Genomic DNA, 15975 nt, shown 5'->3' on the forward strand with positions numbered 1-15975 from the left:
TCCACATAAGAAAACCCTCCATACTCTGGACTATTATACAGAATCTCATTTGCTACCTTGAAAGAACTGAATCTAACAGAAAGTCCACACAGCTGTCTGTCTCCTTTGAACCCAACAAAATTTACATTCCAGTCATCAAATGAAATCTAGCAAATGGCTAGCACCCTGCATCCAATTCTGTTATGAAAAACAGGTGCTCCTCAAGCAATTCAAGCGAAATCTCATCAGATCAGAGCCATTGCAGCGACTGTGGCATCCCTGAAGTCTGCATTGCTGGTCTTCACTTCATACCTTTACTTCACACTACTGCTTAGACCTGTCCACACTAAGAGACAGTTCCTTTGGTCATGTTGTGTTGGCCAATCTGTCTGTGTGATATTGCAACTCTTGTGCAGGTTGCTCCAGAAAAATAATCAAATACATAAAGAGATGAGCAGCCCTGAGCTTGGAAGAAATCCACTTGTCTGTCTCAGTCTGTTCTGCTTGTCAGTTGAAAAAGCATTGCTGTTTACTGTTCAAACAGGACTGATCAGAAAACACCTCCCCAAGAGCAGAGCCACCGAGAGGGTGGAGCAGGGGGAACAAAATTCCCCGGGCCCGGGCCTCCAAGGGGGGCCCAGCGAGGGGGGTCTTTCTCTCCTGGTCCTGACGGGACCCGAGTGATCACATCCCGATAGGAGAAGGAGAGAGAAAACTCCGGTGCCGAGCCCCACCTTGAAGGCTGGGGAGACCCAAAGGGGCAGACACTGCAGGTCTTTCTTCAGCGCTGCTCTTCTGCCCATTGTGGAGCGGCTGCTTTTCCTCTCAGGTGCGCATGCTCAGTTTTGAAACTGAGAATTCCCTAAGAGAAAAAGCAGCCACAGGGGCAGGCAGTCAGCGCTGGAGGAAGGCGTCTTCTGCTGGCGGGGCCTCGGGATCCCCGGAAGCCAAGGTACTACAATTCAATCCTGTTGCAGCAGCGATCAGGGGGCTGCAGCAGCAGCGGATGACAATTGCGAGGGGGGCGGCAGCAGCGCTGCCCTGAGCCCAGTTCAATCTCTCGGCGGCCCTGCCCAAGAGTTACATTAATTCTTGAACTAAGGAACCTAGGAGCTGAGGAAATCCCTGCAGGCAGCAAGGCTGCATATCCCCAGAACTTCACACCTCTTCTGATAACACAGAATGATGTCACCCACGAGTGTTGGAAAATATCTATTAGAGGTGAGCAACAATGTTTTACACTCGAAACTGTTCTTCAGATCCAAAGAAGGTGGTATTGCTTTTGAATGTTAGTTACAAAATGTAATGTTAGTCATCTTATCTTCTTTTTCTGTTTTATTTATATTTATTACCTAAAGGGAAAAAGAATTTTACCTATGTAAACCAACTATCTGAAAATTGTCCACTCTGTACCTGAACACTATTTTAATCATAGTCAGAGAAGGCATTGCCGGGGGGAAAGCAGGGCTTGCCTTGCCACAAGGGCAGCAGCAGTTGGAAGAGGAAACTGTGGCAGTAAGAACGGAGTGTTGCATCTCTCAACATCCCCCTTTTCCCCGTTCTCCTGCTGCTGCCACTGTCACTCTCCCTTTTCCAGAGCAAATGGCTTCAGTGCCTATGTGGAGCCTTGAAGCATGGGCCTGTGCTCACACAAGCAGGCATATTTTCAAAGCACTTTGGGAGGCTAAGTTCCATAGGTTTCTATGGAACTTTGGGAGGCTAAGTGCTTTGAAAATATGCCTGTTTGTCTGTTTCACTCCCAGGACTGGCACGACATGGCAGGTCTCAGGGCGCCGACCTTTGCAGGGTGCCAAAGCTGCCACAAGCCAAGCACCACTTTTACCTGTTGCACCAGCCCACGCTGATCTTCCTAAATGTTGCTGCAGCTGCCTGCCACTGCCAGAACTGGTACCTCCGCTCTGGGTCTTCCAGACCTATTTCTTTGTTGCTACCTTCAGCCTTAGCCACACTTCACGGACTGCTGATTCCGTGGATACTGCCAGATTATTTTTTTTTTTTCTGCTACCCCCTTAGATGTTCTCTTCTCCTCCTTCTTTGCACCTATCTCTCTCCTCTTGTATATGGGGTTCTTTTCTGCTTTTATTATTCCTTATAGATTTATAATGTCCCTAGGACAGTATATTAAGCAGCTTAATAAACCTGAAACTTGGGTAGAGAGCACCGATTTATAAGTTGCAGAGTGGCGCCAGAAACCCTTGCACTGGCCCTGTCCACCCCATCCCCTCCAAGCGAAATCCTGTGTTGGACGGGAGAAGATGCAGCAGTACTTGAACACAAGCCTGTATTTCAAGGCCCCAAGCTGGTACTGAATTTCTTTGACTCTTGTGCTCCGAAAAAAGGGGGTAGGAGGAAAGAAAAGGGAAGAGATATTAAACACAGGCGATGGGAAAGGGAGCAAAATCTATTAGTGGTTCCTACGCAACTGCAAATTCACCTAGACTCTATCTGCCACTCCTGTTTTCAAGTTGTGGCAGCTGTATTGTGGAATGGACTATCCCCATACATTCATCTAGAGACCTCACTCTGTGTAATTAAAACTGCACTAAATTATTATTACAATCATGCATTTTTCTATGAGTGGAATTTTTTCAGGGCTATGACTTTGTTCATGGTATAATTCTGTGGCAACGCTCTTACCCTTACTCCTTTTCATATCAACCCTTGTGATTTGCACTCCTTTCCTAGTATTTGCACCCCTTTTCTTTAATGTATTACTCTGCAGAGTCTATTGGAATGGAGTAGTAGTTTCTCATGAAGGTGTGTAGAGCAGTATGCATGTTTGTTTTTATTTTGATATGATTTTATGAATGTATTTGTTGTTACCCACCTAATTAATAGTGTGGGCAAAAAATGAAATGAAATTACAAACATAAATAAATCTGTAATCCACTTAAATACTTTTTTTAATTTTGAGGAATATCAAATAAAATTGATGATGATGATGACATTCTGAGTACATGGGTGGTGAGGGGGGGTGAACGGAATGTACTGGACTGTTGGCGGGGGATGTAGGAAAGGAAAAGGGAGGTAATGGACTGTGTATACAAGAGTCTGTGTGAGTAGTGACTATCTGCTTATCTATTTCCCCAGGCTAGGGTGTGGAAGAGGAGTGGCGGCCAGATGCAAGCAGTGCAGAGAGTGGTCATTTAAAAAGCTCAACGACTTTTGGCGAAGATTGAATATGGGTGAGCTCACCAGCAAAAAGTATATGTTTTCTTCATACATCTATAACATCTATGCATTCTATTGGATTATATGACTCCTAACATAGACATTGAAGCTGAAACACAGCCATGTTGAGTCTTTGTTTTCCGTTTTATACATGAATGAGCTCTTTCTTCACTTTATGAATGGACAATTAGGATTTTATATTTTCTGATGGACATCTAATAAAGCAATTTTTGACAGAGGTGATTTTGTATTCATCAATACACTGCTCTGGTTCATCTGATTTTGGTTGGCCTCATGGATTGACTACTCCATGAGGATTTTGTTTTTTCCTTTTTTTTTTGGGGGGGGGGGGGGTTATTAATATAAAGGTATACACAGCATTTCCAGAGACATAATGGACGGAGGGGGGAGGGGGGATGCTGGATTGTTGTGGAATAGAGAAGGAAATATGGGAGATGTTGGACTATGGGGGGTAAGAAAGGGAAGGGGAGATGCTTGGCTATTGGGGTGGGGGGGGGGTAAGAAGGCCTTGAGCTGTCCCTGAGGTAGTGGTGGGGCGCATGCCTGAAGGTTCACCTAGATCATCAGATACCCTTGGGCTAGCCCAGGGGAGGGTCACATTTAGATTAGGGGAGAAAAATATGCATAGACTGCATTTGTCAAATCCACGTGTACTCTTGAAACACAATTCTACACACACAAGAAACAAGCACAAGTGATTGAGCATTCTTTACACCTGCAGCATTTTCAAACAGAAAGAAAGTGCATATTGTTACTTTATGAAGTGGTACAAAGCCCCTAGACAAATAAGTATACGGCTGAGGGGAGACATGATAGAGGTATATAAAATAATGAGTGGAGTGGAACAGGTGGATGTGAAGCGTCTGTTCACGCTTTCCAAAAATACTAGGACTAGGGGGCATGCGATGAAACTACAGTGTAGTAAATTTAAAACAAATCAGAGAAAATATTTCTTCACCCAACGTATAATTAAACTCTGGAATTCGTTGCCGGAGAACATGGTGAAGGCGGTTATCTTAGCAGAGTTTAAAAAGGGGTTGGACGGTTTCCTAAAGGACAAGTCCATAAACCGCTACTAAATGGACTTGGGAAAAATCCACAATTCCAGGAATAACATGTATAGAATGTTTGTACGTTTGGGAAGCTTGCCAGGTGCCCTTGGCCTGGATTGGCCGCTGTCGTGGACAGGATGCTGGGCTCGAAGGACCCTTGGTCTTTTCCCAGTATGGCATTACTTATGTACTTATGTAGGTATTTGTCCTTATGCAGCCAACATGAAAACTGGCCTCTAAATATAATCAATTCACAATTTGGCCCCTCCCTTATGACATTTCCAGTGAGGGACTGAAAGGCAGAGAGAATTACTGAGGGCCTCAATTATTAACATGCCTTAATCAGTTAGGGAAAGGGAATGGTGTGAATGGGACATGACATACTGCCTTTCTGTGGTCTTTGCAACTACATTCAAAGTGGTTTACATAGTATATACAGGTACTTATTTGTACCTGAGGCAATGGAGGGTTAAGTGACTTGCCCAGAGTCACAAGGAGCTGCAGTGGGAATTGAACCCAGCTCCCCAGGATCAAAGTCCACTGCACTAACCACTAGGCTACTCCTCCACTCATTAACACACATTAATCCAAGTTAAGTGTGTAGTTAGTAATTAAAACCCGTTAAAAATAATGAGGGTTTGTGTTATTTAATGTATGTTAATTGGTTAATGCACTTTGGTAAATTTATTTTATTTGGGTTCAGTTCACATCTTTTTTTCAGCACATTTGGGTATATTAGGCATTTTCTTGTTCCTGGAGAGAGATTACAAACTAAGTTTCTACCTAAGGCAATGGAGGGTTAAGGGACTTGCCTAGGATCCCAAGGAGTAGTAGGGGATTTGAAATGGGCTTCCCTGGTTGTCAGCATACTGTTCTAACCATTAGGCTACTCCTCTTAAATGTGTTACTTTTTCTGTATCTTGGTTTGTATGCTTGGTTTTTCCTTTCTGACTGCCATTATTCCTGCCACCTTACAGGCTATAACTGCTCACAATTCAGGAAGCTCAAGTTTGACATTTATTTTTCTGCCTTTACAAATCTCATTAATGTATCCCTCTACCTACTGCATCTTCCCTACCCGCTCCCTTCCCCCCACCCCCCGAAAAAAAAAACACACACACATTTTTTCCGAGCTATTTCAGTATTGGTACCAAAAGACACTACCACAAGATACCTGCCTTTACTGTTAGACACTCTGATAATGATACGTATGAGGGTCAATTATAAAATCACACTGCTTGTGCTGTTGTTACACTTAATGAAAACAGGACCTCAAAAGACAAGAGTTGAAAAGTACTTGACATATTCTGCGAGGACCCATAGTTGACCTTTCTTTAGCCAGAGGGTTGACCCACTTCATCAAAGATACTACCATGCAAGGTGAGTATAGTAGTAGCCATCACGCTGAGCTGTTATTCTTAAAGTGGCTTTGTTTCTGACACAGACAGTATCTGTGCTTTTATGGAAACAGAAGGTCTGTATTACACATTAGTTTACAGATAATAAGTAGGTTAGGGAACCAACTCTTCTGCAGTATATTCTCAGCTTCTGAAAGAAAATGTGTCAATATGCCTGCAAGTTCAGTCAAAGGCTATGGTAATAGCTGCTTCTCAGAACCCAAGACACGATATGCGCAGGGTTTTCATTCATAATAAGAGGGCTCAATGAGCACCAGCATGGATTCTTCAGCTTTCCTTGTACACACAGCCTGATTTATAAGGCGAGAGTTTTTTGCCCCCATTCAGTGACTAGGAAAAAAAAGTCCATTTATAAATCAGCCCACAGCATTTTACTATTACACTGGAAGAAGTGAAAATCTAAATATTTATATACCACAATGAAATCCCTTTATATGCCTCATTTCCAAAGAAAAAGCTTTCAGCCCATTATCAGAGCTGAAATCACACGCTGTTGGTAACTAATCATTCTCCCTGCTCTTTTTCGCTCCCTCGCCAAGAGTGCTATATTTTCCTTCACACGAGGAATTCAAGACTGCACAGTGCTCCAAGTGATGACAGCCTAATACTTGGTACACTATCGTGCTAATTTCAATGGATTCTCTCACAGTACCACATCCTGCAGGCCCCAAGTGTGCAGGAAAGGTATTGTACGGAATGACAATCTTAATTCCTTACAAACTATGGCTTGCTTTATCTTACACGTGTTTACTCATTTGGCATGCAGGGAGTATTTTTCCCAGTGGTTTACTGTTCAAACTGGGAAACCAAGGTTGTGGTAACCATGGGTTCTTTTTTCCATAATGGTATTCTATTGCTATTCTACATTTTTAATCTGTATTTGTCACTGTGTTCACTTATGAATCTACTTATTTCTTGCTTTCTGTCTCTTTATCAGTATAAGCTACTTAGACTGATATAATTCTATAACAGGCTGCCTAACTTTGTACGGCCAGTATGAGAAAAAGTTACACCACACTTCAAAGGGAAAGTACACGTTCCCTTTGAAAATTAACCCACTAAAACTGTATGCCCCCATTTACACCTGCTATTTACAACGCACGCATGAGAAAATTTTCATGCCAACTAGAAATCTTAAAATTTGTGGGTTAAGTCCAAACCCTGTCTCCAGGAAAACCTCTGCTCACAGCAAGTAAAAGTACACTCAAAATGGCCTCATTAGGATAATTTTATAACAGGTCATCTATGTTTGGAAGGCAAGCAGATCCCTGGTTTTAGCCTCTTTTATAAACGCATATTAGCACCTATGTTTCTTTATAAAATACTCTGCAAAAATCATACATAGATTGAAGCTGTGGATATTTATACCTGTTAGAGAAAAGGCATAAATGTTAGCACATATAGTATGTGGGTACATGTGAATTCATAGTAACATAGTAAATGTTGGCTGATAAAGACCCGCATGGTCCATCCAGTCTGTCCAATAAGGCAACCAGAGTTGAATAAACTATGCACATAAATTGTGACTCCACCCCTGAGCACATCTACATGTGGGACAGGTAAAAGTACATGCCTTTTTGTTACCATGTGTAGCACAAAAATACCTTTATAAAATTACCCTCTATGTGTATACTTTTATTTCTTATACTCTGGGCAATTTGATAACAAAAAATAGAGTAATAATTTCAATCACCTAATATAAATCCAACAAAAGTAAAGGTGATGGTGAAAAATATATTTAAAATAGACAATGTAAACAAAGACATAAGAATGTCTAATTCTTTCACAATATTCAATTATATTATTATATTATATAACGTAGAAAGGAGTATCATACTTAAAACGCCACTTGTAAACATCAAGGGATGGTATCAAAGCTGTGGACAATATAATCATTTACCCCAAAGAGTGAATATTTGAACTGAAGTGCTCTTATCTAAATTTCAACGTGCTCAAAGAAGATTCAAAGTCAAACCCCAAAGAAAGTGTTTTGGCATAAGCAATGCCTGTGTCAAGGGGGACTCGTAAGTTTAAGAAGTTCACCACCTTCCAAAACGTTTACATTTTAAAGCATCTGGTAACACACAAAAAAGAATGCTAGATATTATTCAAAAAATATCACTAAAACATAACATCACTCAACATGGCTACTGCCTGCTTCAAAATGCTGCGAGCACTGGAGCATGCGCCTTGTCACATATCTATTAAAAACTGTCAAGCAACTGATGTAATCACTGATGTCAAATTAGGCTACTTCTTTCTCCTTGATAAGTGTCATTTCCTTCTCAAGAGTCACAATATGATTTATTGATCCTATTCTCCCCTCCAGGATCAATGTCCCCAAACTTAGACTATTTCCTTTTGTTCTGTCAATTGACAATAACTTTTCATCTGATTCTTTCCCAGATGCCTGGAAGCAAATTCACGTTAATCCTCTGTTGAATAAGCACAATCGTGATCCATCTACTTGTACCAATGATAGGCCTATGTCCAATTTACTATATTTATCAAAACTCCTAGAGAAGTTGGTTTTTCAAAAGCTTTTCCAGTCCCATGTCCTCCATCTACGCCAGTCAGGCTCTAGGCCTCGGCATTGAGCAGAAACATTTACTTCCTCAACAAAGTTCATAGTGCCTCTTACTCAGATAAGACAGCCTTGGTGGCCTCACTAAATCTTTTGGCAGCTTTTGATCTAGTCGATCATGAGCTTCTTCTCGCTAGGCTGGCTGCTATCAGCCTAGTAGCCTGTGTTTTGTATCGGTTTACATCTTTTCTTCAAGCTCAACCTTTTTAAAGTCATTACTCACCATGCCACCTCATCTGTTCATTCTTGAATCTATGGAATTCCACAAGACTCAGTCCTTTCACCTTTTGTTGTTCAATATTTTCCTCAGTCCACTGGCAATCATAGTCCTGGATTCCAGCATTAATGATATTCTACTGGTTCATTATACCGATCCCTGTATCCCAGACCTCTCTCCATTACAGGATTGCCTAGACAAAGTTTCTACCTGGCTACAGGAAAACTGGCTAGTTTTGAAACCATCCAAAAACAGTTAATGTTGAAGAACTGGCTGCCTCTTGCATCCATCCATCCATCCATCCATTGTACCTTTGTTACTAGGATTCCCATTTGTTCTAGTTTATTCCTTTAAGTATTTTGAGTTGATCTTAGATCAGCAATTCCTGTTTGATCTTCACATTTTGACTTTAGTGAAGCATTGCTTCTTTGCCCGCAAACAATTTCAGTCTGTACGCAGTCTTTTAGATACGCCTGTGTAGTTTATCGTTTTCCACTCTCTTATGCCATCTCAATTGTGAAGCTTTAAAAAAAAAAAAGACTTCAATCGCTTCAAAACACCACCAAATATCACCAGATAGCCGGTTATGGGGCTATCCAATCCTGGCCAATCCAGCTACTGATCCTGGTTGGTTAAATGCTTTTGAATATTGAGGGTATGACTTTACTTTTAGAACTATTCAGAATCAGGATCTGTTTGGGATCTTTATAAGTATACCTAGACATTTGATAAGCCCATATAAACTTCATATGTTTGAAATCAGACGGTGAATATAAATCATTTAAAGGAATAATCTTGGATTTTTTCCCAATTTACTTCATGCCCATGTGAATTCTTAATAAAAAGCAAAATATCATCGGCAGAAGCCGCCTGTTTAATTCTAATGATGTTTAGTTTGAATGCCATAGATTTGAGGTGACTGAGGTATAGCAGATAAAAGTGGTTCAAGTGGTAAATTAAATAAGAGGGGAGAGAAGCATCCCTGAAGGGTGCCACGTCTTTAAATCCGAAACCGAACCATCATAGAGTCTGCAGTGAGAAGACCACTCGACTCGATCAAAAGCTTTTTCAGCACTGAAGGCCAAACTCACTACAGGCTCCAGGATGTCCTTGACCAGAAAATTAACATTATGAAACAATATGAAATTGTCACCAGTGAACCTGTGTTTCATGAATCCAACTTGATCACTGCGGATTAAGGACCCTAAAACCTTAATTAATCTTTCAGTTAACATTTTAACAATTATTTTGTAATCCAAGTTTAAGAGTGAAATAGGTCTGTAGTTTTGAACTTTACAGGAATCTCTGCCTGGCTTTGGTATAATAATAACAGTAGCCTCAGTGAATCTACGTTGTTGGTTAGGATACTCTTTGATAAAATGAAAGTAATCTAGCAAATACAGGACTAGGTGAATGCCACATTAAAAACAAATTACTAGTAAGGCCGTCAGAGCCAGGAGCTCTATTGCAGGTAACATTTCTTTTCAGGTAATAGGTATATCTAAATCAGCTTTCGATTTATGTGAAAGGATATATAATCAGGTTTAAGAAATTTAGCATATCCTAAACAGATCTTTGTGATTCTTAAAGGAATAGATTAGAATAAAAATTTTCAAATAAAGAGGTAAAAATTTGGGGGATCATTTATTAATCACCCATGATCAATTTGTAGAGCAGAAATATAATCTCTGTGCTTTTTACCTTTCAGAAATCTGGCAAGTAAGTGACCCATCTTGTTATCACCTGAATAACAGCCAGAAGTCTGGATAAAAATATCACCTCTAGCTTTGATAGAAAGGATAGAATTATAATCATATTTACCTTTAAGAAATTTGTGATGGATGGACTGGGATTAGCCATGTGACTAATCAACTGCTTGATTTCATGTTCCAACTGTTTTTCTATCAAGGAGTTTTGCTTGCTTTTCCAGGCCATCAAACATATGAGTTCACCACGAAGGGTAACTTTGTAAGCTTCCCATACTGTGGGTGAGGACAGATTTGAAGAACTGTTTCTGTTGAAAAAGTCAGTGTTAAATTTTGTGAGTTTTTCAAGTAGCTCTTCATCGTTTAGTATTGTATTATTAAATCTCCAAGAGACATGAGGTTTAGTTAAAAGTTGCAATCTCAAAAAAAAGTGACACAGTAGCATAATCAGATAAATGGACAGGGTGTATAATGGATTTTATGATTTTAGAGGAAAAAGGTGCATGAGGAGGGGGAAATTGAGGTGGAATAAATGCCAAGCATAAACATTCAGAAAAGTGTGAGCTTGACAGTTAATACTGGCACATACTAAAGACCACCTACCATCAGAATCAGATAATTGTTCAGTAATTCAATGAGGATTTAAATAGGGTAGAAATGCCTCTTTTGTTGTGTATGGCTGGAGAAAATGATTAGTAAATCCTGGAACATGAAATTTGGTATAATCAACAGGAGCTTTTGGCAAAAAATAACGTCAGGTTGTAAAGTAGTTATCAATTTTCTTTTTTATATGGTGATTTAACCCATTAACATTAAAGGTAATAAAATGCAGATCAGTCACTGTAAAACTCTGAAGTTTCAGCATAAGATAGTATATTAAGGGCCCTGTTTACTAAGGTGCGCTAAACGCTAGAGATGCCCAAATATTTCTATGGGTGTCTCTAGCGTTAGTGTGTGTTAAAAATGCTAGAACGCCTCTAGCGTGGCTTAGTAAACAGGGCCCTAAATGAGTATGACAGACATATAAAGAAAAAAATACACAAATAGTACTGATAAGAATATGGGAGTAATTTTCTGACTCCTCCAAAAATCCAGTAAGGAGAGCCACAGCAACGAGCAGGGCTCCTACTTGTAAAGCAAGAGAATTAAAAAATATCATAGGTGTGTTTGGTCGAGTCCAAGGGAGAGCTATGAAGGGAGCTCACTACCTCCAGGCGTCCAGAGTAGTTAAACTAAAATATCCCATTCCTATTTAAGAAAGTGCAAAAGAACAAATGGTCTTTAAAGTTCAGAAGCAGTCACCATCATGAAAATGACTAAAAAAAAAAAAAAAAATTACTGTCATATAATCTGATTGTAAGCAATATTGCAGGGGAGGCAAATTCAAAGACATGGAAATCACTGCATTCTAATCGAGTCTGGGAAAATTTTAAATTCAACAGGCTCCAGATAGGTATGAGTACAGTTGCTCTATGTCAATCTCATTCGAGTCAAGTAAACCAAATTTAGCTCCAATATCTTTCAAAGATTGTTGAAGTTGGAAAAATTCCTTCTGGTGCGCTGCAGTAGTTTTGGCTAAATCTGAAACAATCTAGCCACCTGCCTTGGTATAAAAGTTGAGAGTGAGTTTTTGTCACTGTTAAAATTGCAAGTGCATGTTAAAAACGTAGCAATTTGGCTACAAACAGTCTTGGGTGTTTTGCCGAAGAAACAGGCCTCGACGGGACTCGATGGGCCCTTAAGTTCTAGTGGCATGGAAAGTTTGAGATTGAGCAGCTTAAGAAAGCAGTTCAGTTAAAAAAAAAACAATGGGATCAGAGCCTTCTAAACCCTATGGAAGAATAAGTATTCTGATACTGTAGTCGATTTTGATTTAATAAATCTTCCAAATTATTTTTGTAATAAATCAATGGATGTTATTGTCATGCTTTTCCAGGAGTTGAAGTTTAGCCTCAAAACCACATGACTGTTCTTCAAAATTATCAAATTGCTGATGCATTTCCAAGCATCAGCAAATTGAGCACTTAAAGATTTTATTTCTGATTGCACAGCTTTGGTGCCTCAACTTGTTCCAACATAATTTCTTTAAAGGCACACATTTCTTTGATAAGTAAGTCAAGTTGAGAGTCAATGGGTTTCAACACCATTTCTTCTGGCATAATTAGTTCTGGCTTGGGCCTCTTTCTACTGGGAGAGGGCAGAATTAAAGGTTCAGACTTGCTGTTTTTTGAGGATGCCATTGAGAATAGTAAAAGAAAGAATCAATAAGTACGTTTCAATGTTGAAACTAGGAGAAGGAACGATTATCTGATATAAATATGGCCATGAGAAGAGAGAGCACTCACTTCATGCGTCTGCTCAGGTCGCTAGCCAAGCACCACTCCCACTCTGCATTTTTAAATCTGGCTTCATCTCAGTGGAATTCCTTTCCATTTGGTATTTGAGCTGAAGCCTCACTGAAAAAGTTTAAGGCAGATCAAGACACACTTCTTCAGTCTTGCTTTTGAAGACTAAGTGCAGACTGCAGTGGAGTGCAGCAGATCAGGGGTACACAACAATCCTTTACTCTCTCCTTTTGGCTCTCAATGCACTGATTTTGTTATTTCTACCTTTTCTCTACTAGCTATCCCCTCTCCTATCTGATTTTTGGCATTCTCTCTCCCTTTTTTTGTTTCAGATTGTAAACTACTTTGACAGTAAAGGCAGTACAGCAATATGAATTAAACAATAAACTTTATGTCAAAATTCTACCTAAGCGCAATTCTGTAAATATGTGTATACATATGGGTAGGGGCTAGGCAGAGTATGGGCGGGATTCACATTTATGCATATCAGTGTTCTGATGTAACGAATCTAGAAAGGCATGACAAGTCTAGAACACTATAAAATACACATGTATCTTCAGCATTTAGGAAACAGCATTTACACCAGCTCTATGACACTAATAATGTATAAAGGAAAGTAGGCACCTGTTTTCCTTTAAAGAATGGGCTCCTATTAAGTGCCCTCCAGATGCCTATTTTCTAGACACCCTGTTATTTAATTGTCCTTATAGGGGATAATTTTTCTTTTAACAGAGCACTCATGTGAGAAATCCAAAACGGCACCTTTTCATAAAGGCAACCTTGGTGCTCATGTGAACCCTTATAAAATAGATCCCCCAAATCCATCTCCAACAGACATACAAATGGAAACCTGTTCTCAAGAAGATGCAAATATGTGCACACACACAGGTTGATAAAGCTGAAGGAATGAACTAACCATCAAATGAACATCCTTATTCAAAACCCTATAAACAAGGGATAAAATGTTCAACTGAATCCTCCACATGACAGATAACCAGTGAAGACTTTTCAGAACTGGTGTGATAAGATCAAACTGGGACAAGCCCAATAATATATGAGCCACTACATTCTGGGCAACCAGCATTACATGCAAACAATGTCCCAGTCTTCCTAGGTAAACAGCACTGCAATAATCAAAAAGTAGCATAATATAAGACTGGACCACTAGCCAAAAATTCTCCAAAGACAACACCACTCAATCTAGCCATTCTCAAATTAAAAAAAAAATTATCTTAATAACCTGCTGTAAATGTATTTTGAAAACTAGAGCAGAGTAACAAGACATATATACCCATCAAGCTATTTGCAACAGGCATATATGGTCAATAGTTGGTACAGAAAAAAATAAATCAATCCCTCTTAACCCTTTACCACACATGCTTAACAACTGTACTCAACCAGTCCTCATAATAAACATTCCCCAAATTGGTCTGCAAATAGGGGAGATCACCTGTCCCCTTCTTACCAATCTGCACGTTTTGGTTTTCTTATTTAATTCCCCCCTTCTCTCCCCCCTCCTGTGACTCGTCCCCAACCAACGTAACAGAAAAAACTTCAGTATGTTCCCAAAATATCCCCTACCATCCCCTCCCTCCCCCACCTCAAATCCACATTCCCTCAAGAGGTATAAGGTAAAGCAATACCCCCCCACTGCAATCAATCAAACCTGGATCGTTAACATATTGGCACTTCTCGACCAAGCTGCTCAATCAGCATCAACCACCATTTGCTTTCATATTCATGTCCCTTACCCTTCAACTCAAGGTTTATTTTGTCAAACATATGTATCTCTGTCATAGCTGTTATCCAGCCCGATATAGTAGGGCCCTCAGCCCTTCTCCATCTTCTTGCAATATCCATCTTTGCAGCCAAAATTAATAGGTGTGCCACCCCTTTTGGGAGTCCCTCGTCATGGAACCCCTGAGGTATGAGTCCCAAAATGCAAGCCAGTTTATTATCTTTCCAATCCTCCCCCATCCATTGCTGGATCTTATCCCAAACAGTCCCCCAATACTGATGAACTACTGGGCAGTCCCACCACATACGTTCCATGGTACCCCTCTGACCATATAGCCTCCAGCAGTCTCCTGACTTATTCCTATCTAATTTACTTTCTCTGTCTGGTGTTCAATATGGGTTTTTTTTGTTACATTTGTACCCTGCACTTTCCCACTCATGGCAGGCTCAATGCAGCTTACATGGGGCAATGGAGGGTTAAGTGACTTGCCCAGAGTCACAAGGAGCTGCCTGTGCCTGAAGTGGGAATTGAACTTAATTCCTCAGTTCCCCAGGACCAAAGTCCACCACCCTAACCACTAGGCCACTCCTCCACTCTATGTAAGATCTGATATTGCATCTGATTATATTTAGTGATGTGTACATTTGTCAGCATAACAATATATCTTTTCCTAGTCCTCATCTTCCACGGAAAACCCCACCCAACTGAACCATTTTTCCTCTGCCCCACTCCAAACCTATGGGAACAGAGGGGAAAGCTCTGTATACACACGGGACAAAAACTTCTTTCTAGATCCAATTTTAAACAGTAATACTTCCAGCCGGGTTGGGTCTCTATGCAAATTCCTTTTAGCATCTGTCCCCATTAGAAAATCCCTTCCCATGAAAGAATTGGTAAAACGGAATTTTCACCCCAACAAGTCTTGGAGCATTCTCCTGTGAAATCAAAATTCCTTGGCAAAATAATATGTACATGAGGTCACTCCCACTCCTTCAAGTCTCTTACATAGGGAGGAAAAATAAGGTGTTGACCATGGGTGATAATCCTTCAGAAGACTGAAATGATGCACCATACCTCTTATTCCCCATTCCAGCCGCACCTGGCTCCACACATCTACCAAAGGTCCCAAGAATTGGTGTCCCCGAGGTTCCCTGAGGCTGCCCCACCTTGCACTCTGATCCTGTTCTCCCAATTCAAAAATGGAACAGGGGTGCAAAATACTTTTCTCTAACGGAACCCATCTTACCAAAGATGCCTCGAAAATTCCTCAGGGCCTTCAAAACAGCAGCGTAATAACAACTTTTCAGATTAGGGACCCCCATTTCTTAGGACCCACTAGCGTTTGCCATCTGAGCATTTATTGGACAAAACTATCCTGAGGTACCTAAAGCCTTTATGTGCTACTCAAAATGGGAGCTGAGAAAATTCTGAAACCTCCACATTAATGTCTCTGTTTTATCAATATTGGTCTTAAACCCCAAGATTTTACCAAATCTCTCCAGTTCTTCCAGTAGGTAGGCTAGGGACTTCACTGGGTCTGCCATAAAAATTAGCATGTCATCAGCATACAAAAGGTAACTCTTCAATGTAAAAACAGCCCTGCAGTGGCTCCAATTGAGAGAATGAAGAGGAAGGATTGCAGAGCGAAGTTCACTCACGCCTGCTCTGCATGGAGGCCAAACCAGAAGTCCCAACCTGCTGCATTAGTGATTTAAATGCCAAA

At 40.4% G+C, this 15975-nt stretch overlaps 1 protein-coding gene across 3 annotated transcripts in view; it reads right to left on the reverse strand.

The window, feature by feature from the left end:
* Window positions 1–15975, reverse strand: part of RPS6KC1 (ribosomal protein S6 kinase C1) — a 335059-nt gene that overhangs the window by 172135 nt on the left and 146949 nt on the right. The window contains exon 2 of one of the 3 annotated variants that reach the window (XM_030196042.1): window positions 10285–10477. The exons of the other annotated variants lie outside the window; for them this stretch is intronic. The gene's annotated coding sequence lies outside the window, so the exon portion shown is untranslated. The remainder of the gene's footprint in view (window positions 1–10284; window positions 10478–15975) is intronic. 3 annotated transcript variants of the gene reach the window in all.

The sequence above is a fragment of the Microcaecilia unicolor genome, chromosome 3 (assembly GCF_901765095.1).
Source record: "Microcaecilia unicolor chromosome 3, aMicUni1.1, whole genome shotgun sequence".
NCBI classification, from domain to species: domain Eukaryota; kingdom Metazoa; phylum Chordata; class Amphibia; order Gymnophiona; family Siphonopidae; genus Microcaecilia; species Microcaecilia unicolor.